Source organism: Marmota monax, unplaced genomic scaffold, assembly GCF_021218885.2.
Source record: "Marmota monax isolate L192 unplaced genomic scaffold, Marmota_monax_Labrador192_F-V1.1 WCK01_AAM20220418_F8-fsc00013, whole genome shotgun sequence".
Lineage (NCBI taxonomy): Eukaryota > Metazoa > Chordata > Mammalia > Rodentia > Sciuridae > Marmota > Marmota monax.
The window spans coordinates 25,559,356-25,586,451 of NW_026692202.1; the positions used below are offsets into that span (position 1 = coordinate 25,559,356).

A 27,096-nucleotide genomic window follows, 5' to 3' on the forward strand; every position below is an offset into this window, starting at 1 on the left:
GAGATTAACACAAACCTGGAAAAAAAAAAAACAACATTGACTACCTGTGCTAATATGCAATAATCAAAAAAATATTTCACAAAATCAAATTGTGATATTTGGCTAAAACATTTTTTCATCTCATTTGTAAATGGAATGAGACTGTTTCACATGTTGGGGCTGTAAGACATTGTAGATCTTTCTATTTCCTAAACAATTTCTTTTTATATAGATTTGAATTGTAGGAGAAAAGTACGTATTTGCAAAGACAGATCAGTCTGTGTTTTCAAGAATTGCAATGTTGTAAAATGCTGGTTGTCTTAATGATGATTTGGAATGTGACATACTGCTTGTCCTAATGATGAATTTCTCTAAAATTTTTGTTGGGTTTGGCAAAAGTAGCTTCAAATTTGAAATACTAGCCTGGGTTTGTATTTGGTAATTTTAGTATTTTAGTCTTTAAAGACAAAATACATCATGGAACAAACAAAAGGAATAATGGCTTTGTGGGCATCAGTAGTTATGGTGGTGCTTCCTGAGTAACTGGTAACTAGCCTGTGCTGGTTACCAGTCAATGGAATTTGGAGTGATGTGTCAGGACATCAGGCACCAGAGGAGTAAAACATCTACCCCTTTTTATAGACCAGAATCGCTTAGCATTTTCTGCTTCTACCTGTTACAGTTTGGAGTTACCCCCTTTCAATAAATCAGCTAAGCTGTAATCCAGCATCTCTCTGACAAATGGCTCACATTCCTCAGAGTTTCTTACAAATTTTTTGTTGTTTTTACCCTTTCTCCTTCTTTTTTTTATGGCCTGAGATTTTGAGCTTCTGTGGAATATGTTAGAAATACAGCAGTGACAACGTGAATTTCATAATTCTGTGGAATCGGGTTCTAAATGAGTTTGGGACATACAAACTATTTTCTGGTTCTATTTCCATTTCTATTCCCTTGATTTTACTGTAATACAGCCACTGATTCAGAGGTTGGCTGGAAATGGAGATTTGATATTCCACAGGCAGCTCTTTGCTCCTCGTACTTTAGGGTATTTGGAAGATGTGGATGAGATCCAGCACTTCAACAAGGCTCACAGATATTTTCACCAGAAGTCTTTAAAAGAAATGGGGTTGGACTACTGAAAATATAGTAAATGCTACATGCCATATTTATTATGTGCAAGGCAGCCCTGATCTCTGCCCGCAAGCAATCTCCATTTCAGCAGCATTTTCACTACTACATGGCCTGGCAATTCTTCCAGAAGGCTTAGAAGGGAGTGAGAAGGCTCTAGGAGTTTCTAGCAGGAATAAAAATATCAAAATGGAAAAAATGGAAAGAAGGAGATTAACATAAGGGGAGAAGGAGGGAATGGTTGGAAAGGGGATTAAAAAGTAGTGTAGCAGAATACAACAGTCACTAATATGCCATTATGTAAAAATGTGAGTGTGTAACCGATGTGATTTTGCAATTTGTATTTGGGGTAAAAATGGGAGTTCATAACCCAATTGAGTCAAATGTATGAAAGATGATATATCATGAGCTTTGTAATGTTTTGAACAACCAATAAAAAAAAAAGTAGTATATGCTTACTGAGAAGAGGGGTTGACAGGACGCAGGCACCGCAAGACAATTGTGTTAAGAGCTGCTCAATGACCTGGCCACCTACCCCTGTAGGAGTTGCTCATTGTTAAGGCATTTCACACCATTACAAAGGTCCTGTATGTGGTGTTATCAGTTTTGGGCAGTTACAAGTTGCTGAGAAAAAGCAGGATTTCTGACCACTAGCACAGAGTATACTTCCTCTCTTTTATGGCTCATTGTAAAAACATTTGAACTGACCTATAAGTTGATAAATGCCAACTGGAGTCAACTCACTTGTAAAAAAAAATTATTTATGAATGCAATTTGGCAACAAGGATTCTTTAGTATTTTTGCTACTTGGAATCAAAGATTGAAATTAATAATACCAGAAATTGTATTTTCTCCCCTGTGTGCAAAAGATATTCAGAAGCTTCACTGGATCACAGTAGATGCTTGTCCTCAGGACACACCCAAGTAGCTGTGGCTTAGCTTTTTCCTAATCATACACTGCCTTCGCTGCCTAACTCATTCTTTCAGGAAACACACTTCTTGACAAAATTTCCCTTTTCTTCAAAAAGCCTTTTCTGGTCTGTCTGGGTTATGTATTGACCTATTTATTTTGTGTATGGGTGGTTTTTGTGACTCCACCTGGCTCAAAAATTTAATAACTTAAGTCTAAATTTTCAACTATGATTATAATGGAAATCCTTACCAAACTACATGTGCACCTGTTTCATTTCTCCTGAGTTTGTATATCTATGGTTGTTTAGCTCAGTAAAATGGGTTGTGTTAATGAAGCACAGGTTATGGTTTTGATGTGTAAGTGCCAGATAGCACACATGTCCCACAGAACAGACTAAGCTTTGAATCCAGAGAGGGATCCTGCACATGAATGGCCATGGTCCTGGAGGGCCAGGCAAGAGAATAAAGGTAAAGCTGAGTAAGTCTGTCTTGATAAAAACAACTCAGTTGCAAGCCTTCTTTATGAAGTGTCTTCTCTCAGTAGCAACTTCTACGCATATGAAAATGAGTGCATAAATATGTGGTGGATGCATCTGCAAGTTTTTAAAGTGAGAACTTGACAGGTTTGGGCTAGTCCCAGAAAGCAGAATAAGCAAAATTACTACAGTGCCAGTACAAGGGGTGGAGTTTCCATAAGAGTTAGGCCACTGCTGCTCAATTTCCTGCCTCTTTAGCCATGGAAAAAAACAGAATCTGCAATTTTCTTTATAAAACATTGTATAAACAACTCTATGGGGTGGTAAGACACCAAAACCTTTGCTGAAGGGTCTTTTCTGGTCTTGGAGAAACCAATTGTTCTTTTCAAATCATGGATTGAGCACATTCCTTATGGCCGGTTGCTCTGTGTAAAGAAAGGAGACAAATGGAGACCTTTAGGAATCAGAAGAAAATACTCCAAAACATGTTCAAAATACACAAATAAGTCAACACTGGAAACATGAGGAAATACAGTAGTCCCCCATGATGTAGTTTTCACTTTCCCTGGTTTTAGTTACCCATAGTCAACCACAGTCAGAAAATGTTAAATGGAAAATTCCAGAAATGAACACTCACAAGTTTTGAATTATGTGCTATTCTAAATAGTGTGATGAAATCTGATAGGATCCATACCCACTTCATGGGAGATATGAATCATCCCTTTGGCCAGTGTATCCATGTTATATATACTAACTGTCTGTTAGTTACTTAGTAATTACTTGGGTTATCGAATGATGGTTACAATATTGCAGTGTCTGTACTCAAGCAACCCTTACTTCATAGCCTAATGCCGCTTCACAATGTTTACACCATTCACTTCACTTCATCTCATTATGTAGGCATTGACATTATCACAAGAAGGATGAGTATAGTACACCAAGTTATTTTGAGAGATACCACATTTATATAATCTTCATTACTGTTTATTATTATGGTTGTTCTATTTTGTTAGTTATTGTTGATCTCTAACTGTGCCTAAGTTATAAATTAAATTTTATCATTGATGTGTATATGTGGAAAAAAAGGGAACATATATAGGGTCCCGTACTATCCACATTTCAGGCATGAGTTGGCGGTCTTGGAATGTACCCTCCTTACATACGGGAGGACTAGTTTATACTTAACTAAATATAATTGGATTCAAGTGGGCAAATAGTTTCATCAAGGGACAGCATCATTCATGAAGTGATTCTCAAGCAGAGTAATATTCCCGCATTGGGAACGGTATTCTAATAGGGTATTAGACATGAATGATGTTGACTGGATGCATTGCATGAGTGAACACAAAGTGTGAGCTATGGAGCATGATCACAAATGTATGTCACCCAGGCTATTGTCTTTAAAAACTAAACAAACAAAAATCTTTGGTCAAACTTAAAACTATTTGTTGCTAATTTCTTAACCTACTCCAGTTATGAGATCTGTGTGCAAATATCCAGGTTCTCCTCTTTCTGGACACACGGTAGCATGGTACTTCTCTGCCTTGTGTGACCATGTAACTTGCCTGAGCCCATAAAGTGAATTGGTACATATTGTGAGACACGGCAGTTTTTTTTTTTTTTCTACTTTCTCTCTTTTTATTGTTGCAGCAATGGTATATTGGATGTGTTGAGTTGGAGCCTTCATTGGCCTGGGCTTCTGCATGAATATAATAAGCACAGCTTCCCTAATGGCCTGCAATGAACATGTACCACAATGAAAAATAAATCTTTCTTTGTGTGTTAAGTCACCAGAATTTGAGACTTGCTTGTTCCCATGGCATAAGCTAGTTCTTCTTGGATGATAAAAATATTATACTCACATTCTCTTTATGCCTGGCCAGTCATTCACTCCTCAACTCCCTACACTCTGATTTCTATCTTAATACTAATGGAATTATTATACAAAATGATGGTTTTAGGCCTTATTTTACTGGACATCTTTCCTGCAGTTGATGTAACATGGTGTGGATGGGTGTGTTCTTTGTTTCACAAATTTGAAGAATGAAGTTTATAGACACAGAGAGAGCAAAGTAACAGAATTTATTAGAGTAATAATAAAAAAATTCAGAGCTCTCAAAGGGGGCAGGATCCCAAGGTTTCCAATAAAAAAGTTTACTGTATAGGGGTTTTTGAAGGCATGTATGATGACCCAGTGCAGACATTGGTGGGGCAAGGGATGCTAAAATCAAACTATCAAGTTCTTTAGCTGGGTGTGGTAGCCCATACCTGCAATCCCAGTGCTTCGGGAGGCTGAGGCAGGAGGATCATGTGTTCAAAGCCAGCCTCAGCAAAAGCAAAGCACTAAGCTACTCACTGAGAGCCTGTCTCTAAATAAAATACAAAATAGGGCTGGGGATGTGGCTCAGTGGTTGAGTGCCCCTGAGTTCAATCCCTGGTATCCCTCCCCTCAAAATTCTTCAAGCTCTGAATTTAATAAGCCAATCAGAATTGTATAATTTCGTCCCTTATTTACATAATTCAGAGGAGGGGTCCAATTTTGTGGTTTGACACATCTGTTGGGGAGAGGAAGTGCTCCAGGTAAGGGTAGATTTGGTGGTTCAGCTGTTGCTAGGGGTAAGGGTAGTTAAGGAAGAAAAATTGTGGTTGAAGTTGTTAGGAGCAATAACAGGTGTTAAGGAGCCCTTGTGGTTAAAGCTGTCAGAGGCAGCAAATAAGAGAATGTTCTCCAGACCCAATGTCTTCTTCGAAGATGGCATGATGTTCTCCTCTCTTCCTTCCCCTTTCCAAGGCCCTTATCTTGTCTGCCTATGGGAGGTCTACTTTCTGCCTCATTCCCTCATTGACACTGTTGACCATTTCTTTCTTAAAACTGCTTTCCTTGATATCCACTTTTGATTCTATGCCAGATCATTGACCATGTGTATTAGGTGTAAAGACCAAATAAGTCCATTCATTTTGCTGTTCTAATGAATATATTTGTAACCAAGATGCTGATGACCTCCAATAGTTCTTCTTGCCCCAGTATCTACTCTGCAATGTGGACTTGTACAGAGAAGGGTCCTTCAAAAGAATCATCCTACCTCCAAGTGAACTTCTTTCTCTCTCCAGAACTGTTGATTCTTTAAAGTCACAAAATCATTAGCTGAGAGTCATATTGGATTTCTCCTCCCTCATTCATGGTGCCCCAATTCAATTTGTAACCAGATACTAAAATTTTGTTTCTAAATTTAATCTCCCTATCTTTCCTTCCACATTGACTTCTCTCCCATGAAAACCAACCATTTAAGTCCTCATGTTTGCCTTCCAGGTTCCTCTAAGAATCTTTGGATTGGTCTTCCTATATCAATCCATTCTCCGTGTTTGAAAAAAAAATCTTTCTAAAAGAGAAAATGTATCATGTTCTATCATTTTTACTCAAAATCTTAAATGTAACCTCATTACATTAAAATTATAATCTAAACCTTTTGCAGGGCTCTTAATGGGCTGTTTATACTAACAGTCTGGTCTTGTCACCTACCACATGTCTGATTCCAGTTCGCCTGTGCTTTTCTGCAATTCTCTTTGTTTTTGTGCATTTTGTCCCTTGGACTTTATTCATCTGGCTGATGTCTACTTTTTATTTAAAAATCAACGTAGTCATTATATATTTCAGAAAACTTCCAAACTCTTCAACACTGTGTTTTAGAGGTCTTTTCTCTGAGGTCCACAGTACTAATGACACTGCTTGGTGGAAGGTATGGGTCAGTTTCTCCTCCAACACTGTGTTTTGCTCAATTCTGTAAGCCCATCTTTCATCTCTTTATTCTCTATATCTAGCAAATGCCTGACACACATTGGTTAAGAAATAAAATGCTGATGAGTGAATGTAAAGCTGATAAGCCTGAAAAGTTGATTATGAACTTTTTTTTTTTTGGTACCGAGGTTGAACTCAGGGGCACTCAACCACTGAGCCACATCCCCAGTATGTTATTTAGAGACAGGTTCTCACTGAGTTGCTTAGTGCCTTGCTTTTGCTGAGGCTGACTTTGAACTCATGATCCTCCTGCCTTAGCTTCCCAAGCTGCTGGGATTACAGGTGTGCACCACCATACCTGACTATGAACTTTGTTTTTAACTTAAGAACTTTTGGGAACCATTATAGATCTTTAATTAGGTCATGGTATACAATGACAGCTGCAGAGAGTAATTAGAATGGGAGGGAGTGGGCATTTTTTATTTCTCAGAGATGACGTGAAATCTGTTGCTAATGGTAAGAATGAGGAGAGAATGAGAAATTGTGAGACTGTGGCTATTGTTCTCCAGAATTCTGTTTCTTAGAATTCTCTCTATAACTTACTTTTGCTATATTTAAAGGAGAAGGCAAAGTTGTTAAAGAATTTGTTAATTCAGTGAAAAAGAAGCCAATATATTTAAGAGGTAAACATCTAAATTTTATGTTTGAAACTTAATAAAAATCTTTCGCAACTTTTCCATTAATGATCACCTTAATTTTAACATTTCTGTAATGATCTAAGAGTCTTTCGCTTTTGTTCTCACTCTGTTTCGTGGAAAGTCTAACTAGTTCTATTATTCTATCAATTAACCTCTGCTTTATTCTTACAGTTTTGCTTTTTCTCTTTTTCCCACCTCCTTGGACTGTCCAGACACCACAGGAAAGAAGAAAAGGAGATTGAGAGGGGTTGGCTCTGACCAGAGCTGTACAAGTACATAAGGAATAAGCCTCCCAACCATTTTTTGGGCTCTTGAATCCTGTGTCCTCCCAATTTTTTCAGGGATGGCAGCTTGCTTATCTCTAACAAAAGTTAGGCATGACTTGAAATGTCATACTGCAGAGAAATCACTTTCCTTGTCACCAGGAAAGAAAAGAGAGATGGCTTCTTATATCTGGAATCTGGCACTCTCCGCCTTTTGGAATTCGCTTCTCAGGCTCTGTCTTGGCCTTGGCTTGAAGAAGGCAGGGTTGCTGTGTAGCACAAGGAGGTGCAAAAACAAACATGGGCACAACACCAGATACTTGACTGCGAGAAATGTTCTGAAAGTTATAAAAGTGAAATACTACTTCCAGCTGTCACTTTATGCTAGGATTAAGCTGAACTCCAGGGGCTGCAGAAACTAAAAGATAAAGGGTATTGTCCATTACAATACCTATGCAAATTGCACACATTTCCTGGGTTATTTTTACTAATGAATTCTTCTTGAACCCTTTGTCTACTCATCTACTTTCTTATTCTTACTTGATGTTGCTGCTGCTAAGGTATTTGGCAACATTTTGTATTATTTCCTTCTTATAGCTAAGAGCACCCTGCCCACTGGTCACCCTTCCTTGGTAGGACATGTTGTCCCTTGTGGTGGCTTCTTCTTAGCCTATGGTCTACATAAACCATTATTGTTTAAATGAACATGGCATCCAATGATCAGAGTGTAACACAGAAGTAAGCACACAGTAACTTCACGTTAAGACTTTCTGGTTGATAGTCTATCTTTAGACACATGTTGTTTTCTACTCATTGATTTCTGTGATTCACAGCTCTTCATCACAGTGTTCTGTTCAATTTATACCTCAATGACTCAACATGCATAAACTGCTCAGATGATACATCATTACCCGTGCTCGCACATGACCACTCTTCAGACACCTGGATACAAACCCTCAGTCCCTGGGAGGCCTTTCCTTTGCTTGGTTTTGCTCCATTTCAAGGTCAATCGCAGCTCAAGATCACATAGCAGAGATCCAGAAGGGGATGTAGCCACATTTTGCACACACCTACCTCCCACACATAATTTTCATTTTTACCATGGCAGTTGCTGGGCTGCTGCCGAAAACTCATATAGATGTATTATAGGTTTCAGATGAATGGGACAGGGAGGATTGATTTTTAAACACTGTTAAACTAGAAGAACCCAAGTCTTCCTCCCTATCCTCAAACTTGTTAAAATAAGATCCCATCTGAAATCCAGCATCTCTCAGATGGACTGCCTTTAATAGACTTTGATTATTTCTGACTGAAGGAACTCCTGAAGTATAGGCGTCATTGCTGCTACTCTCAGAGAACCACTTCCATATGTGGACTCAGGAGTCAAGCACTTGGAAGAAAATAGGCTAATCTGATTATACACCATGGAGCCCTCCTAAAACTGTGTCAACACTGGCAGAGGTATTTCTCAAAGCTCCTGCCAGAAGGAAGGCAATATTTTTGTGAAGTCTGTGAACCTTCATTCAAATTCAAAACCTTCATTCAGCCTTAGGAATTCATACTAAACAGACTGTCTCATCCTGTGCCAGCTGACACCCGGAGTAATATTCTGCAAAATTAAATATTTTTACTAATGGTGCTGTTCCTTAGCTATTTGAAAATATTTTCTAATAAAGGAAAATGTCAAAGCATATTAAGAGTAATATTTATGCCATTCAGTCATTAAAATCTTAGGCTATGTAATGAAAAACAACCTTCCTCACCATAACTTCAAGAGTTTCCCTTGTCCTATGTTAGATAAAAATGTAGCGGGTATTAATCTTAAGGTTCATTTCAGTTTTTGCCTTGTCAGTATTGTTCATCTTTAAAATTCTTTCAGAAAGACACTATCAAATAGCATTTGAAGTCAAACCCTTTAATAAAGAGAAGTGCCATTATGTTGTTATCTCAGAAAAGTATTGCAAATAACTTTATGTTCATTAGTCATAAATGCCCTCAATGAAAGTCTTACAATTGCATAAAAAATCAAAGATTTTTAGGAGCAATTATCATTTCCATTTTATAGTTGCATGATCTTAGGCACAAAGAAATCTAAGTAACCAAAAATTATGGGAAAAATAATGGATCAAGAAGAGCAGGTTTCTTTTCTATTTTTACAAAACCCCCTTTCACATCCCCCCTTTATTTTACTCTAGCTTCCACATATGAGAAAAAACATTAAGACCTTAACTTTCTGGGTCTAACTTATTTCACTTAACATGGTAGTCTCCAGTTACATCCATTTACCAGCAAATGCCATAATTTCATTTTTCTTCATAGTTGAGTAAAATTTCATTGTGTATTTTTTTTAATATTTATTTTTTAGTTGTAGGTGGATACACAATATCTTTATTGCACTTTTATGTGGTTCTGATGATTGAACCAAGTGCCTCACGCTTGCTGGTGAGCACTCTAACACTGAGTCACAACTCCAGCCCTTATTGGGTATTTTTACCACATTTTCTTTATCTATTCATCTGTTGAAGGGCATCTAGGCTGGTTCCATAGCTTAGTTATTGTGAATTCTGCTACTAAACATTGATGTGGCTGCATCCCTACAGTATGGTGGTTTTAGATCTTTTATGAATATTCCACAGTGAATTTCACCTTTATGTATGTCCATAATGCACTTATTTTTAAAGTAAATATAAGTAAATCTATAAGTAAATATATAGAAGGAAGATCAGTAAAGATCAGGGAGAGGAAGGAGTGAAGGGATAGGGGAAGCACTGGGAACCAACTTGGAGCAAATTTTATTCCATGCTTATATCATTATGTCAAAATGAATCCTAATGTTATGTAAAACTAAAATAAACTAGTAAAAGAAGAGTGGGTTTTTATTTTGAGAATGTATCATTTATGTATCTTTATATTTTTATTGGCTTTATAGATACGTATCACTGACAGAGATACATTTTGAGAACTACTTCATTAGACAATTTGTTATTATGTGAACATGCAGAGTGTTGCACAGACCTTCATGGTATAGGTCCATCATTTGTTGTCTCTTCTTGATGCAATCAAGAGTTACAATAAACACCAGACTTAAGGCCACTGCCATTATAATTTGACCTACTTTTTACTGAAAACTTTAAAAAATAAGGTAGAAGGAATTCACCCTGAAATTATGATGAAAAGGTCAGTGTACCAAGTACCTCACATAGTTGTTATGCATTAATAATTGTTATAACATAGTTGTTATGCATTGCACATAGTTAATCATATGCACTAGACTTTCATGGGACTGGAAGCAGAGTAGGCTTGTTTTCACCAGCATCAGGGTAAACTTTTGAGTCACACATTACACTGTGATGGCTCTGATGTCACTAGTAGGAATTTTTTAGCACCATTATGGTCTTATGAGACCACCATCTTATATGTGATTCATTATCAACTGAAAAATATTTTGTGGCATATGACTGTATTATAAATCACTTGAGGAAAAAAATGTAATTGTCACTATCAATTTGTGTATTCCTGCTTTTTAGACTTCCAGAATCACTTAGCAACTTTTGGCTTGCAAAATTTATCAAAATATTCTATGACAGGAACTCTGAATCTATGTTCTGTGAACCCCTGCCAGTCCCTGAGACACATTCAGGGTGTTTTCGAGGTCAAAACTATTTCATTACAATGCTATGAAACTATTTGCATTTTCCCCTGTGTTGTATTTGCACTCACAAGGAACAAGTGACATGAATAAAACTGCTGGTGGCTTAAATCAAGACAGTGGCTCCAGATTATACTAATAGCCTTTTTGTTTTTGTCATCAAATATTTACAGTAAAATTAATAAATAAATAACAAATTTTAAAGTGCACTCTCCCTTAATGTCCTTGGTTAAGTGGCACAAAAATTACTGAATTTATTATCTTGACTCTTGAGTACACATCTTTTTAGTGTGCTATGGGAAGTACACATAAATTACTCTGCTCTGTACCAAAGCATAATGGTTATCTCCAGGGAAGTACTTCTATGATTATTGGGGATGTAAGCTGAATCAGCCACTTTTTTCATGGAGCACCAATTTTAGTTGAAAGAATTCTGCCAGTCAAAACTTGCCATTCATACTTGGTTACATGTTTTCTCAAAAATGAATGGAAGTAATCCTTTTTGGTTCATAAGTGCAATGATTGAGTGTTCACGTAGTTGTGTGAGATGTGCCCGTCACTAAACCTTGTTGCAACATTGCAGACTACTGTCTGATGTGAAAAAATAATTGAACAAAAGTGAGCCTGTCTTGTTAGGGAAAAATAACTGACTATATATATATATATATATATATATATATATATATTTGTCAACAATAAAGTGCAATTTTTGAAACAAAATCCACAATTGTGAAAAAGTTGCATCTAGCACAAGCTTAAAAGCATACCAATACTTTAAGACTTTTCAGTGAGACTGTGATCTCATTGAAACAAATGATCAATATACAACCTATGAGCAAAAGATTCATTCAAATTCTAAGATACATCGATGGATTTTAGTGTAACAGAATCCAAAAGTTTCATTGAAAGTTTTTTAGATTCCACGTTGCAACTAAGAAATTCAAGAAATTACTTATCATTGAGTTTTGGTAGAATGGTAGATGAGTATCTATAATTCTCTGAGATGTTCGTTAGAAAACTTTCCTCTTTTCTTTCTATGTATCTGTGTGAGACTGGATGTTCTTCATATACTTCGTTAAAACAAACAACACATTGCGACAGATTGTGTGGGGATGTAGATATGAGACTCTAGCCTTGTTCATTCTCATATTAAAGTGATTTGTAAATGTGAAAGAATGTCACTTTCCTTACAAATATTTATTTTTTTGAAACATTTTTATAAAAACATGTCTAATTTCCAGGGCAGTGAGTACCAAAAGCTAAAACACATGAAACAAAAGGTCTTTAAAGTCTGGTTGATTTTTAAGTGGGTAAAAGGGTCCCAAAGGCAAAATGTCTGCAAACCTCTGCTCTTAGAGAAACAAAGCCCCCATCAGAAAGAGAGAGGTGTCTATCTGCTCCAGGAGCCTGCTGGAGGGAAGACTTTCGTGTGGGATGTCAGTGAAATGAAGGTAATAACATGGCACAACAGGGCGGATCAGGGCCAGCCAGCAAAATGGATTAGATTGTCTACGTTTTATTTTAGTTTAGTAAGGAGACTTTTCCTAAAGTGATTTTTAAAGCAATAGTACTAGCTTGTTCTCTCTCTAAAGACATTTTGTTTTTATAAAATTACAGCCTGGAAAACACACTATGTGTTTAGTCTGAGTAGGTAGCCTGAGTTGTTTGTGAAATACTAGATCTCAGATTTGTGGCTGTTCCTCAAAAATAACTACACGACACCAGCAATTAAATTTATGTATCATTTTGATTATTTATACTTTAGCGAATCAAAGGAGGTAAATAATGGTCTGCAGCCGAGTACCTCATCAGCATTTCGTTGGCGAGCCCTTGAGATTCCCTCCATCACAAAGGTGGACACAACACATAATCTTCCCATTAACCAGTCTGGAGGGAACTGTCATCCAGGCCTGCTTCCATTCCAACGTCTTGCCATTTCTAGGGTTGGGTGTTCTTGTGTCACAAACGTGCCTTTTGAACCATGTAATGCAGGCATGTTTAGTCTCAACTATTTTCATATTCCTCCTTTCTTTTACTCATCTCAATTTAGGGATTTGTTAGCCTTGCCTCCCAGAGTACTACAATACTAAACACAAATGTAATATTGCATTGAATTATACCGCCAGCCAATGGCTTCCCTACAGAAGATTACTGACCAGGGGGTTCTCTGTCTTTCATGGGGTTGGCTGTTCCAGCCAGCTTCATGTTAGTTCATGTGATGAACATGCTTTTCATTCCATCTTAATAAACAAATAAGCTAGGCAACTTTCATTCTGCCTCAGAAGGTGGGCTTCAGTGACAGGAAACCATACCTCAGATGGGAGAATGGACTAAATCACCTAGACTTACCCTGCCCATTGAGTGAAAACTAGCTAAATGGTGGAGGGGAGCAATTAAAGCAGCTGGGGGCAAATGTGGTCTCAGTCTCCTCATCTGAAAGAAAGCCTGAAGTGGAGGAAGCCCAGCTTGCAGTTATTCCACACAAGAGTTAGTGGCCTTCCACCTTATGACATGCTACACAATAATCTTACACCAGTCTGCTGCTTGTCATCCCTCAGGATGAAAAACATCAATGGTATTTGCAGCCAAAATTTTTATTTATGAGAACAATCAGGAATTGAGGAAATTTTAACTAATGGGGATGATCCAGTGGGGTTTGAAAAGTATGAATCAAACAAAAGGATAATTTAGGATTCCAAAATGAGTTATAAACTTTAAAACCAGTAGTTTTTAATCTATCTACCTAACTTTGTCATCGGTAGTTATAAAAACCCTTGATAAACTGAAAACGTATATCTATTGAATCTCTCTGAGAATTCCGTTTGATTAGGAATGGTTGGCTGCCTGAGGTTTTGTGGGATCCGGGGATCAGTCAAGATCAGAGGGGAAGAATAGCACAGCTGATTAATGATTGTGTTTAATTCTCTCCATAGTGTATGCTGAGTAGTGTTACCCCTATTTCATTTATGAGCTGAGTGCAGAAGTAAAATAACTTGCCAGAAATATATAGCAGACCTGGAATTGAAATACTAAATACCTCTGAGGGACTATTAGGCACTCTGTTACCACAGATGAGCCACAACTAAAAATCTGCAGGCTACAATTGCTTTGTGAATGCTGTTCAGCTCAAATGTGCTTTCCTCTCTGAATAGTCCAATTAAGCACTTCACACCCTGGTGATCTTACCTTCCTTTCAACCCTTGGAACATTTACCATCATTTAGCTCTTTGATGCAAAGCTGGTATCTGCACTGTTTGCTAGCCTTTTACGTGATTAAATCACATTTTTTTTTCAAATTCATGGGACATGCATTGAGAGGTGGGATGCTTCCATATCCTCCCAAAGACAAGCCTAGTACCTTGTACCTGGGTAGATATTTAATAAATCTTAGTTGCTTGCTTGATATGACCTGCCACCCTGTGTTATATTAAAAACTGCTTAACCTAATATTTGCCACAGACTGAAGGGGTAATCAGATAATTATTTCTGGGTCAGTACTACCTGGGTATGTGATTTAGAATCGCAAGTGTCCTGTAGCCCACAGCCACTGCTCTGGGCCCTTCTGACCATTATGAATGCCTGTTTATCTTCTTGCCTTCATCAACAGCAGCTGTTTATTTAGCAGCCTGACTTAAGACATTCCATATATATACTCAATGAAGGCTTTCTTTCACTATTATTTTTCTGCAGAGGGTGAAATGCTGTCTTGTTTTTCCAGTTCTCCTCCTAAGTGTGATGATTTAGATGTTCCTGCTGTTAACTGGCAGCTTTTCCATTTCCTTCTACCATCAAGTACCCCAGACTTCACAGAAGCCACTAATGAGGTTCTTGCCTTTCAGGCCCCTGGTTCATTAATAACATAGAATTTCAGTAATGCTTGAAGTTCTGGACCTTACTTTTTTTCCCTCTTTCCTTCCATTAGAAAACAAACAAGCAAGCAAACAAAATATGTTATTTGCTGCACCTACTCACTCAATCTTGCCTGTTTAGTGTCCTAAAATAAAGAAGTAGTGCAAAAATCAGATTCAGCTTTCCAAATGAGCTGAAAACTCACAGACTTCAAAAGGAATATGCCCCCCCTCTTTTTCTCTTTCTACCCATATTTAGTCTTTTCCAGTGGTACTTCATGTTTCTAAGTGTGTTTCTTTCCTTTGTCCTAATATTGACCAAGTTCCCAAGTGTATGAGGAACAATTCTAGGGACTGTGTGGATAGAACACAGAAATGAAAATGTTCCTGCCCCATCCCTTCTGCTTGACTTCTGGCTCTAAATGATGCCATTCATTCTGCCCGCCTGCTGGCCCTGAACACAACTTTCTCTCATTCAGACAGTGCCAAGAGAGCATCAATGCCCTTTTGTGCTGCCTCCCTTAAGCCTTGCAGTAGCACAGAGTACAACATAGCTGTCAGCAGCAAAATGCCAATCCCGTCAAACCTGCTCTTCCTCCTGTCCTCTGCTGACCCAGCAGTCTTTGCGGCTGTGTCTTCTCAGAGTGGGTTTCCAAACAGAAGGCCTGAAGTCTTCCCTCCCAGGGTCTGCCCGAGTGCTTGTTAGAGTTGCTCTGCTGGGCAGAGAGCAAAGCCTGCTCCTCTCAGCGGATAGTTCAGCCTGCTGGTCTCTTCCCCTTCACAGTCTCACTTATCTCACCTCAGGCGAGAGTGGGGTACTTTTACTTTCCTTTTACTATCTTTTTATTTTATCCTTTATTTGGCTTCTATGTCAGGGCTCACACACTCCCGTACATCAAAAATACATATAGAGATAATTGCAAAGAAAAATAAATGCATTTCTGCCTTCTCCAAACATACGGAAGTCATCATTCCCTGGGTTCATAAACACATGTTATGTCTGCCTCTGCATTCTTGCCCAGACACGGACAGTATTTTATTTTCCCTTCTGTGAAAAATTCTAAGTTTCATCTCTTGTGAAATTGTCTTGTGAAATTGTGTCTCTAGACTCAAGTTCAACTTGTGTGAAGTCATACAGAGGAGACAGATGGATTCCCAGAACCTGTGGGGTAACAGTCAGCTTTTCCCAGTCCCCTGGTCGGTCCCCTACCTTGTCAGCTCTGGGAAGCTAGAAGTAGTCGCTCCTCATATCATTACATTAATTATGCAGGGTGGAAGCATAGGCAAGCCTTCTTTAAAAAGGCAGAAAACTAGAGATTACACTTCTTTTATGTTTGTGAGGTACTCATCACTGCTCCACTAAAAGGTGCTGCTTTTTTTTTTTTCTTTTCCAAATATCCCATTCCTGAAACTTGGAGCTTTTGCATTAACCCAGATTCTACTAAGGGGAATTAGTCCTTATCTGAGACTTCAGACAGTAAATTTTTTCTTTTCTTAGCATTGAGGCAGGTTTGAGAATGGTTCCCTGTTCTTTTTTTTTCTTCTAAATGATTATGAAAAATTCTTTCCTTTATGCTCAATAAAATAGTCTTCAAAATTTCACACCATGAGCACATAACTTACTTACCACTTATGTATCAATTAATGTACTAAAGAGTTGAGAACCACACCCCCTCCTGCACCCATGGACTTTTGTGAATTTATTGCAGGGCCCCTGCTATCTCCAGCCTCATCTCTAACTTCCCTTCAGTTGCTTTTCTCAGCTGAAATGTTTCAGTATCTATTGGACATTTACAATGTGTGAGACCTGTGCTAGTGACATGAGGATCACTGAGAAATGGCTTCTGCCCCATTAAACTTGAGTCCTGGGAGTCTGGGGGAAGAGTACCTGCAGAGAGGCATCATGTGTATATGTATTTATAATATAATGGGATGAACTCGTTAAGAGGAAAGAAAATAAATTTTGTGCAACCTCCTACCCACTATGAAAAGGTTCACAACTCTGTTTAGGGGTGTCCGTTGTAAACAAGCACCACAAATCACAAAGCACATTTGAGTTGGCTTGGAAGAATGGTTACCAGTTGCACAGCACTCTGGAGAAGAAAAGGCACGTGGAACAGAGAATGTACCATGCTTGCAAACATTTAATGGCTTGGTGGCCATTAACAGGCAGGGCTGGTATGAATAAAATGAGATATTTGACATGGCTGAGTTGTGACTAGGGAGCCTTCAATATTTGACTAGCTTCTTATTGCCATTTAAATAATATATAAAAAATAAAGATTATTCTACTATACTGAATGTATAGGCACAGATTGAAGATTGTTAAGAATGGATTTACCTACTGTCTTTGTCAGTCCTTATTTTTAATAATATTTTTAGTTGTAGATGGATGCTATACCTTTATTTCATTTATTTATTTTTATGTATTGCTGAGGATAGAATCCAGGGTGTCACACATATAAGGCAGGTGCTGAGCTACAGCCCCAGCCCCCTCTGTTATGTTTAAGAGTAACACTGTCAAAGTAGTTAAGGTCAATTAACAAATGTTAACTGGTGTTCCCCTTCTCAAACACTGACTCTGGTTAATCTTCTCCCCAGTCCTTTATCCTGATGTAGATAACTCAGGCCTTCCTCTTACTTGTCAGTTAAATGACTGAGTAACAGACTATCAGTGTCTTCCATATTTATATCAGTTCCTTGCCTTATTGTCAGGAATCACTAGCTTCTAGTTTGCAGATAGAGTTTGTTGTATAACAATTTCAAATATCAATTTAGATATCTTTATTTATTTTACTTCCCAAAAGAAAAGGTATTTTTAGCAAAAACAGACTATTTGTACTGACATGTACTATATATCATGTACTATATGATTCTCCCCTTGATATTTGAAGATTCCACTTTCACAAGTCATGTAATCAATCATTGATGAGTGACCATGAGATGTTGGAGTTTCAGAAGAGTCTCACAGATGCTTTAAGGGCTGCAGACTACACATTGCTGCTCTATCTGCCCAGTTGTAGACTTTATCTGGGGCCTTCTCAGAGAGCAGGACAACAACAACTTCTATACAAATTAAATCCTCTGCTCTGGTAACGTAGAAACAAAAAGAATAGTTTATGGATTTTGCTTTGGCTTTATTCCCTTCCTGACAGCTCCAAAAGTGTGTGAGAATCTCTGGGTTATATATTGTATTGGAGGGATTATATGCATAAAGAAGGGGGGATGACAACAGCAGAAAGGTAGAAGAGGGAAGAAGAGGGTGGAAGAGAAGAGAGCAGGCTGGAGTGAGGACATGCTGTTGTTCACACTGAGTGAGTCTGTGTGCAGGTGCCCTGTGGTCTTGTGTTAATATTAACAGCCAGGAGAAGGTGGATCTGGAGGTGGAGAGCCAGGGAAGGGTGGGGCAGGATTCCTTTCTGCTGAAAGCAGAATGCAGTGGTGGGCTCTTGTGAAAATTTCCCTTGGGATTGCAGCCTTCTCTTTCATGAACTTCTCACTCCTGTTATTTCCAGTTCCGGACCATCTGATCAGAGACTACTGGAATTTCCAGCTCTCTAGGCACTAATTTCAGGGGCTGAAACAGCAGCCCCTTGCTGCTCCTCCCACAACCACTGCTGCCCTGCTGGGCTGTGGGGTCCTGCCAGCCCAGGCACTCTTGCCCAGGAAATAGAAGGTGGCATTTAAGTAGTACTTAGGTCTATCCTAACCAATCCTAAAGACACTGAATCAGGCCAATTCTAAATTAAGCTTTCTTGAGTAAATGAATAAGGACTCAAGAAACCTCAGAGTGGGGGAAGAAAAAAAGATATGAACACTTGAACTTCCAAATGTATTTCTACTAACCTCCAGTTTTTTTTTTTTTGACAGGTATTACCATGATTCAATGTTTCTATGACTTATTTTTATGTTTTAGGTATTTCCCATGTTTAACTTTGAAAATGTATCTCAATCACATCTCAATATTTAAAACACCCAATAATATTATCTCAGAATTGGAAGAAATCTTTCCTTTTTTTTTTTAATGAGGAAGCTGAAGCTTAGGAAAAGCAAGTAGTTTGATTAAAGTTTCACAGCTGGCAGAGGAGGAAAAAACTGATTCTCCTGGTATAGGATAAAACAGGCTTTCCATCATAAAATTAGATCAAATCAGATTTCTGGGACATGTAACAAAGTGATAAAGAAATGGGTATATTTTTATTTCATAGAAAAAAAAAATTAAGTCCTTCAGAAAGTCACCTTGGAGTAGCTACATGCAGTTTCCCATGTTTTGCTTATCCAAAGGGTGAATTGCTTGGTGTCTCCAGATACTCTCAGAACCAAGGCCTTAGAAATCTATGGCTAAGATGCTCCCTTTTGACCTCGGAGCAATTACTTTCTCTGAACAAAAAGCACACTACAGGATGCCAGTGCCTACTGTTCTGGAAAAGGGCAGCATTGCCTTAGGATTCAAACTCAGATTTCCACAGTGCTCTGAAACTCGGCACTGGGTCACTGGGCCGAAGCTCTGCGCTAAAGCCAAGTGGTGTTTAAACCACCAGACTGAACGTTTGTGCAGCATGGCCATAGCCAAGCTTGCAAATGGGACTCGACTGTGGTTTCAGATCTGTCTGTGTGGGGTTCTGGAAAGAATGCTGGTTTGGGCCAGGCACACAAAATTCTAGCTCCACCTCTGCCTCTGATCGGGTGGTCCAGAGTAAATCCTGTCAGCTCCCTGGGCCCGGGTTACTCATCTTACATGCCTCTGTTAGGCTCGAGATCTTGTCTATAGACAGTTCTTCCCACTGACAAATGAGCTGGCAGAAACGAAGCGTATTTGTGAAGGTAATAGTTTAAGAAATATATATTACTATTTATGTTTTTAATTCTTAAAATTTAAAAAATATTGAAACAATTAAGTCTTCATTATGTCAAATATCTCCCAACAGACCTGTGTGCTAAAATACAAAGGTAAGCATTAAAGCCAAATCTGTATCAGCACACATCATACAGAGGATGATCATCTGGTCTCTGTGCCTTTTAGATTAATTATACTCAAAAGCATGCATTGTTGTAACAACTAGGGAAAATATGTTAGTGAACTGTGGGCTTTGGCATGAATGATTCACAGCCTGTGTATTCTTGTTTCAGAAAATCCTTTCCTTTTGGAACCATTCCCTTTACCAGATCTTCATTTGTGAGCAAGTTCCATAACTTTGTCTTTTAAAATTAAAGCTAAAATAATTTATTTTTCTGGATCTTTTTTCCTACTAATTTTGTTCCTTTACCTGGATATGTTTGCCAAGTGTTATCAATAAATTCAGTCATCCACTCAACACCCATTTTCCAAAGCCTGCTGTGCACTACTACTGCATCGGAAACAGATTGGTGACCAAAACAATACAGTGCCCTGCCAGCATCATGGTATTTTGGATTCAAATAATATTTCTAAATATCTCAACTTACATTGTAGGATTTTCTATGCATTCAAGATTAAAAGTGAACAACCTACGTTGATCAATGTTCTGTCTTATTTGTTCACCTCCATTTTATTCCTCGATCTCTGGTCTTTCAGCCATTCCTCTTCTCCCTTTAAAATCAGATTCTGACCTTTACTCCAGCTGAAAGCTATTAGATAATCCATCTTTGATTACAGGAAAGCAAAGGTAGGCAGCTCCAGTGTAATTATTTATCTATGACGATCATAACCTTTTACTCTGTCATTCTAATCCTAAGCCTCAGGTTCTGCTCAGTCTTAATCCTTCTTGGTCGCTTAGCATTGCTGGGTCAAGTTTTTCCCCCCACATTTTTTAATTGATGCATTATACTTGTACATTTTGATGGGATTTATTGTTACATATTTGTACATACACATAATAATATAATTTGGCCAATATCAATCCCCAGCACTTCTTCCCTCCTTCCCACTTCTCTCTCATCCCTTGGTCCATTTCCTCTACTGATCTCCCTTTGATTTTCATGAGATCTACCTCCACCTTTGTTTTCCTTTTCCTCTTTAAATTCTACTTTTTTATGAGAAAAAAAAAAAAGCACATATGACCTGTAACCTTCTGAGTTTGACTTATTTCAATTAACATCATGGTCTCTAGTTCCATTCTTTCTCCTTAGGCAAATGCCATAATGTTAATTTTTCTTTATGCCTGAATAAAACTCTGTTGTGTATATGTAGCACGTTTTCTATGTCTATTCATCTGTTGATGGACACATATGTTGGTTCCATAGTTTGGCTATTGTGCATTGTGCTGTTATAAATATGGGCAAGCATGTATCACTCTAGTAAAATAACTTTAATTTTTCAGAATAAATACTGAGGAGTTGTATAACTGCATCATATAGTTGTTCTAAGCTGAGTCTTTTGAGGAGCCTTCATTTTGATTTTCATACCAGTGGTACTAATTTACAGTTGCATTAACAGTGTAAAGTATTCTTTTCTCTACATCACATCCAGTTTTTATTATTATTTGTATTGATAATTGCCATTCTGACTGGTGTGAGATGAAATCTCAGTGTAGTTTTGATTTTCATTTCCCTAATTGTTAAAGATGTTGAACATTTTTCATATTTTTATTGGCCATTTGTATTTCTTCTTTTAAGAAGTATTTGTTTAGTTCATTTGCCCATTTATTAATTGGGTTATTTTATTTTTTTGAGTGTAAAGTTTTTTGAGCTCTTTATATATTCTAGATAATAATCCTCTGACAAAAGGGTAGCTAGCAAAAATTTTCTTTCATTCTATGGATCCTCTTTACATCTCTAATAGTTTGCTTTGCTGTGCAGAAGCTTTTTAATTTGATGTTGTCCCATTTATTAATTCTTGGCACTATTTCCTGAGTTTTAGGGGTCTTATTGACAAAGCCATTTCTTGTGCCTAAAAGCTAGGGTGTTGACCCTACATTTTTTTAGGGGTTGCATAATTTCTGGACTAATTCTAATTTCTTTGATCCATTTTGAGTTGATTTTTATGGAGGGTGAGAGTGGGGAGCTCCCCACAGCAGCCAGAGTAAGGGTCTAGTTTCATTCTTCTACATGTGAATAAATAGCTGTCCCAGCACCATTTGTTGAAAAGACTATCTTTTCTCCAATGTACAATTTTGGCACCTTTGTCAGTGATCAGATGACTATATCTGTGTGAGTTTGTCTTTGTGTCTTCTATTCTGTACCATTCGTCTATGTGTCAATTTTTATGCCAGTACCATGTGGTTTTTGTTACTATAGCTCTACAGTATGATTGTGATGTCTCCAACATTTTGTTTTTTGGCTTAAAATTGCTTTGGCCATTCTGAGTCTCTTATTCTTCCAAATGAACATTAGGACTAGTTTTTTTTCTAGTTCTGTGAAGAATGTCCATGGTGTCTTGATGGGGATTGCATTGAATGTGTATATTGCTTTTGGTAGTATGGCAATTTTAACTATTAATTCTGCCTATCTATGAACATGAGAGGTCTTTGTATATTCTGAGGCCGTCTTCAATTTCTTTCTTCAATGCTCTTACTTTTAATTGTAAAGATATTTCACCTTCTTAGTTAGATTTATTCCTAGGTATTTTATTTTATTTTTTATTGAGGCCATATGAATGAGATTGTTTTCCTGACTTCTATCTCAGCAGATTTGTTGCTGATATAGAAAAACTATTGATATTTGTATGTTGATTTGGTAACCTGATACTTTGACAATTTTGTCCATTAGTTCTAGCAGTGTTTTGTGGGTTTTATTTATTTTTCTATTTTATAGTTATAGGATTATGTCAACTGCAAACAGTGATAATTTGATTTCTTATTTTTCTATTTTTATCCCTTTTATTTCCTTCTCTTGTCTAATTGTGTTGGCTAGAATTCCTAGCACTATATTAAATAGAAGTGGTGAGAGTAGACATCCTTGTCTTATCCCAGATTTTAAAGGAAAAGCTTTCAGTTTTTCCCTATTTATTATGAAGTTGGCTTTGGGTTTTTCATATATAGCCTTTATGAGGTTGAGGTAAGTTCCTTCAATTTAGTTTCTTCAGTGTTTTTATCATAAATGGGTGCTGAATTTTGTTGAAAGTCTTCTCTGCATCTATTGAGTAAGTAATTTTTGTCCTTAATTCTATTTATGTGGTGAATTACATTTATTGATTTGCATATATTAAGCCATCCTTGCATCTCTAGAATAAAACCTACTTGGTTGTGGTATACAATCTTTTTAATATGTTGTTGAACATGATTTGCTAATATTTTATTAAATATTTTTGCATGTAAGGTCATCAGGGATATTATTGGCCAGTATTTTTCTTTTCCTTAATGTGTCCTTATCAGGTTTTGGTGTGAGAGTGATGCTGATATCATAAAATAAATTTGGAAGTGTTCCATCCCTTTCTATTTCATGGAATAATTTGAGAAATATTGGCATTAATTCTTCTTTAAAGTTTTGTTAGAATTTAGCTGAAGAATCATCTGGTCTTGGGCTTTTCTTTGTTGGAAGGCTTTTTATTACAGCTTATATCTCATTACAGTTATTAGGCTGTTTAGGTTTTCTGTGTCCTCTTGATTCAGTTTTGGCAGATTGTATTTGTCTAGAAATGTATGTAGAAACAATAATAGCAACTTTTCTATTATTATTCTAGTATATCCATTCCACTAGCCTGTATCCTGCAGCCTTCTTCAATTCCAATAATTCTTAAATTTAGTCTCTTCCTGTTATCCCATAGTTCTTGTGTATTCGGATCATGGTTACTTATTACTGTTTCATTAATAGTGGCTGAATGTTCAAGGCTGGACATTCTGTCTTCCAGCTTTGAGATTCTGTCTTCAGAATGGTCTACTCTATTAGAAAAACTTTCAACTGAATATTTAATTTGTGTCTATCATCTCTAAGATTTCTGTCTGATTCTTTTTCAATATTGCTGTCTCCTTATTGAACTTCTCATTCTGATTTTGTACTTAATTCATTCAGTAGTTTTCTTGAATTCTCTTGGAATTTATGGGTCATTTTTATAATGATGTTCTTAAATTCCTTATCTGATATTTCAACCACTTTAATATTTTGGGAGTTATTTGATGGTGAATTATGACCTTTAGTAGATATTTGGTTAGCTTGTTTTTTCCATATTTCTTATATTCATGTATTGGGCTTTATGCATCTATGGAAGGGATTTCTCATCCAAGCTTATGTGTGGGCCTTTTGGGGTGTAGTTTTCACTTGCCAAAGTGTTTTAGAGTGATCTGGATTGAGACCAGGCATGGTTCCACAGCCTTGATACTATTTCTGATTTTGCAATAGCAATAGATGTCCCTAGATGGAATGTGGGTTCCCATCCCTACCCATATATACTTGGGATCTGGTTCTTAGTTTGGATTTTTGTTTCTTCTATTCTTCATATTAATGCATAGCTGGAGATTGAGTGTCATTAATTTGTGTCTGGAGAAAGGTGGTGTCTTTTGGTTGACTTCAGTTTCTACTCTGTGAATGTGTACTGTTCTTATAGGTTCCTAGTACCACACAGAATAAGGAGAAACAAATAATAGCAATAACCAGTAGAGACCCAAATTAAATAATTGTACATTCCTAGTACCACACAGAATAAGGGGAAACAAACAATAGCAAAAACCAATACAGACCTAAATTAAATACTTAGTTCCAACTATAACATCTACAGTGTTCATTGCCACCAAAACAGAAATGGTAGAGTTTTCAATTGCCAGCAGCAAGAACAATAAGTAACTATGAACTATATCTAGCATTAAAGCAAACAACAGTTGTCAAGTATGTCATCCATAGCAGTAATAGTAATGGTGGACAGGATTATAGAAACCAATTAGTTCTATAACATAGTAAAAATACAGTTAATTAGAGGAAAAAATGTGATAGAAAGGTGGAAAAGAGTCTACAGTTTCAAAAAGTGAACAGAGAGAATGTAGAAGAGATGTAGTTTGTGATGGTTATAATGAAAGAATAGGAAAAAATAGAAATAATAAAGTAAAAGGAGAGTGAAAGAGAGAACAATAAAATTTGGCTCTTAGCAGAAGAAAAGAGAGCATAGAAATAAAAGAAATGGACAAATGAAAAACAATACAAAACAACACCAAAATATACTAATGAAAACCCCTAACCATCAAAAGAAAGAGCAAGGAAAAATGACTTTGGATAAAATGTTAAAAATGAGAAAAAAAGAAACAAATATGGGTATGTATATATGTCCATGGAGCAATCAGCACAAACACACACACATAAAACCACACAAACATAAAACAATAAAGAAAAATTTCTTAATAAAAATAAATCAACTAATGGTTTCCATTGATGTGATCTGAGAATAGATGGTCAGTGTCTATGCCTGACTTTCCATTCTTCTTGAACTATGTACTAAGTGTGAGAGCAAGGGCTGAGGGTTGTTAAACCCTTCCTCATTTTGTGTTTCTCACAAAGCTGCCATTTGAGTGGCCTAAGACTGAAGCTGGTTCAAGTAATTCTCAACTTCTATAATATACGATGTAGGATGGGGTGGAAAGTACTGTCAGTTGGAGTTTGTCTGCACATTGATGCACTCCCAGGATAGGGCCACCACAGAGTTCTAGGAGTTGAGTTTCTGCAGGTGGGGCTTAGGTATAATCAGTCCTCAGGAGCTTTGTTGTGTGCTGTCTGCTCTGGAGAGATTAGATCCATACATTCCTATGGCCTGGCAGTTGCTTATCTCGGCTGGGAGTCTAGATCTCAGGAGCCTTCTTGGGATCCTTCTCATAGAGTAAGGGAGCCTATCCTTCACCCTCTCTGCTGTCATTGAACACAGCCTTTCCAGGCTTCCTGGGATTGGTTTCTGATTGTGTTCATACCCACCTGTTCAGATTCCTAGCTCATCTTTTGCTTATCTCTTAAGCCACCAGATTCAAAGGGAGCAGTGACTTTGGCTCCCCTTTGCTGTTCCAACTTGAATTCCCGTGGGTGAAATATTCTCTGTACCTGTTTCACTCCTGTTCTGCTAGGTACACCTTAGGTCATGCAATGGGCACTTGCCAGGACAGTGTAGCCACATTTACTCATATCTCCTGGCTCTACAGCAGCAGTAGCTATCATATGGCTACCTCAAGATAGCTCCTGTCTCAGCTCTCTGTGGCCAATTGGGAAACATGGGGCACATTTCATGCACCAGTGCACAGTGCAGCTTCTGGGTCAGCTAAAGGCAAGCTGCTTTTCTGATCTCAGGTTTTTCCATACTGAATCTGTCCATTGTGTTTCACTGTGTTCTTCTCCCTCTGTGCTGAACCAGCTCTGCTTGCAATGCTGTTGCTATTGGTTCAACCATCTTGGCTCAAATGTAGTCTTTCTTTTTTATTTAATGTACACAAATTTCTAAGTCTCTAAGAAAGGTGCCAAAAACATGCACTGGAGAAAAGATAGCATCTTCAACAAATGGTGCTGGGAAAACTGGAAATCCATATGCAACAAAATGAAATTAAACCTTTATCTCTCACCATGAGCAAAACTTAACTCAAAATGGATCAAGGACCTAGGAATTAAATCAGAGACTCTATGTGTAACAGAAGAAAAAGTAGGCCCTAATCTTCATCATGTGGGATTAGGTCCCAACTTCCTTAATAAGACTCCTATAGCACAAGAATTAAAACCAAGAATCAATAAATGGGATGGAATCAAACTAAAAAGATTCTTCTCAGCAAAAGAAACAATCTGTGAGGTGAACAGAGAGCCTACATCCTGGGAGCAAATTTTTACCCCTCACACATCAGATAGAGCACTAATCTCTAGGGTATATAAAAAATTCAAAAATCTAAGCACTGAAAAAAACAAATAACCCAATCAACAAATGGGCCAAGGACCTAAACAGACACTTCTCAGAAGAGGATATACAATCAATCAACAAATATATGAAAAAATGCTCATCATCTCTAGCAATTAGAGAAATGCAAATCAAAACTACTCTAAGATGTCATCTCACTGCAGTAAGAATGGCAGCTATTATGAAGACAAGCCACAATAAGTGTTGGCGAGGACGTGGGGAAAAAGGTATACTCATACACTGCTGGTGGAACTGCAAACTGGTGCAGCCAGTATGGAAAGCAGTATGGAGATCCCTTGGAAATCTGGGAATGGAACCACCATTTGACCCAGCTACCCCCCTCCTCAGTCTATACCCAAAGGACTTAAAAACAACATACTGCAGGGACACAGCCACATCAATGTTTATAGCAGCAGAATTCACAATAGCTAAACTGTGGAGCCAACCTAGATGTCCTTCAGTGGATGAATGGATAACAAAAATGTGGCATATATACACAATGGAATTTTACTCAGCAATAAAAGAAATAAAATCATGGCATTTGCAGGTAAATGGTTGGCATTGGAGAAGATAATGCTAAGTGAAGTTAGCCAATCCCCAAAAAACAAATGCTGAATGTTTTCTCTTATAGAAGGAGGCT

The 27,096-nt window shown here is 37.5% G+C and overlaps 1 long non-coding RNA gene and 1 other non-coding gene across 5 annotated transcripts in view; both read left to right on the forward strand.

The window, feature by feature from the left end:
- Positions 1 to 27,096, forward strand: part of LOC124084771 (uncharacterized) — a 160,045-nt gene that overhangs the window by 22,257 nt on the left and 110,692 nt on the right. The gene's annotated exons all lie outside the window — the stretch shown is intronic.
- Positions 11,337 to 11,438, forward strand: LOC124085170 (small nucleolar RNA U13). The gene has a single exon (XR_006849360.1). It is a non-coding gene; the product is annotated as a small nucleolar RNA U13 (small nucleolar RNA).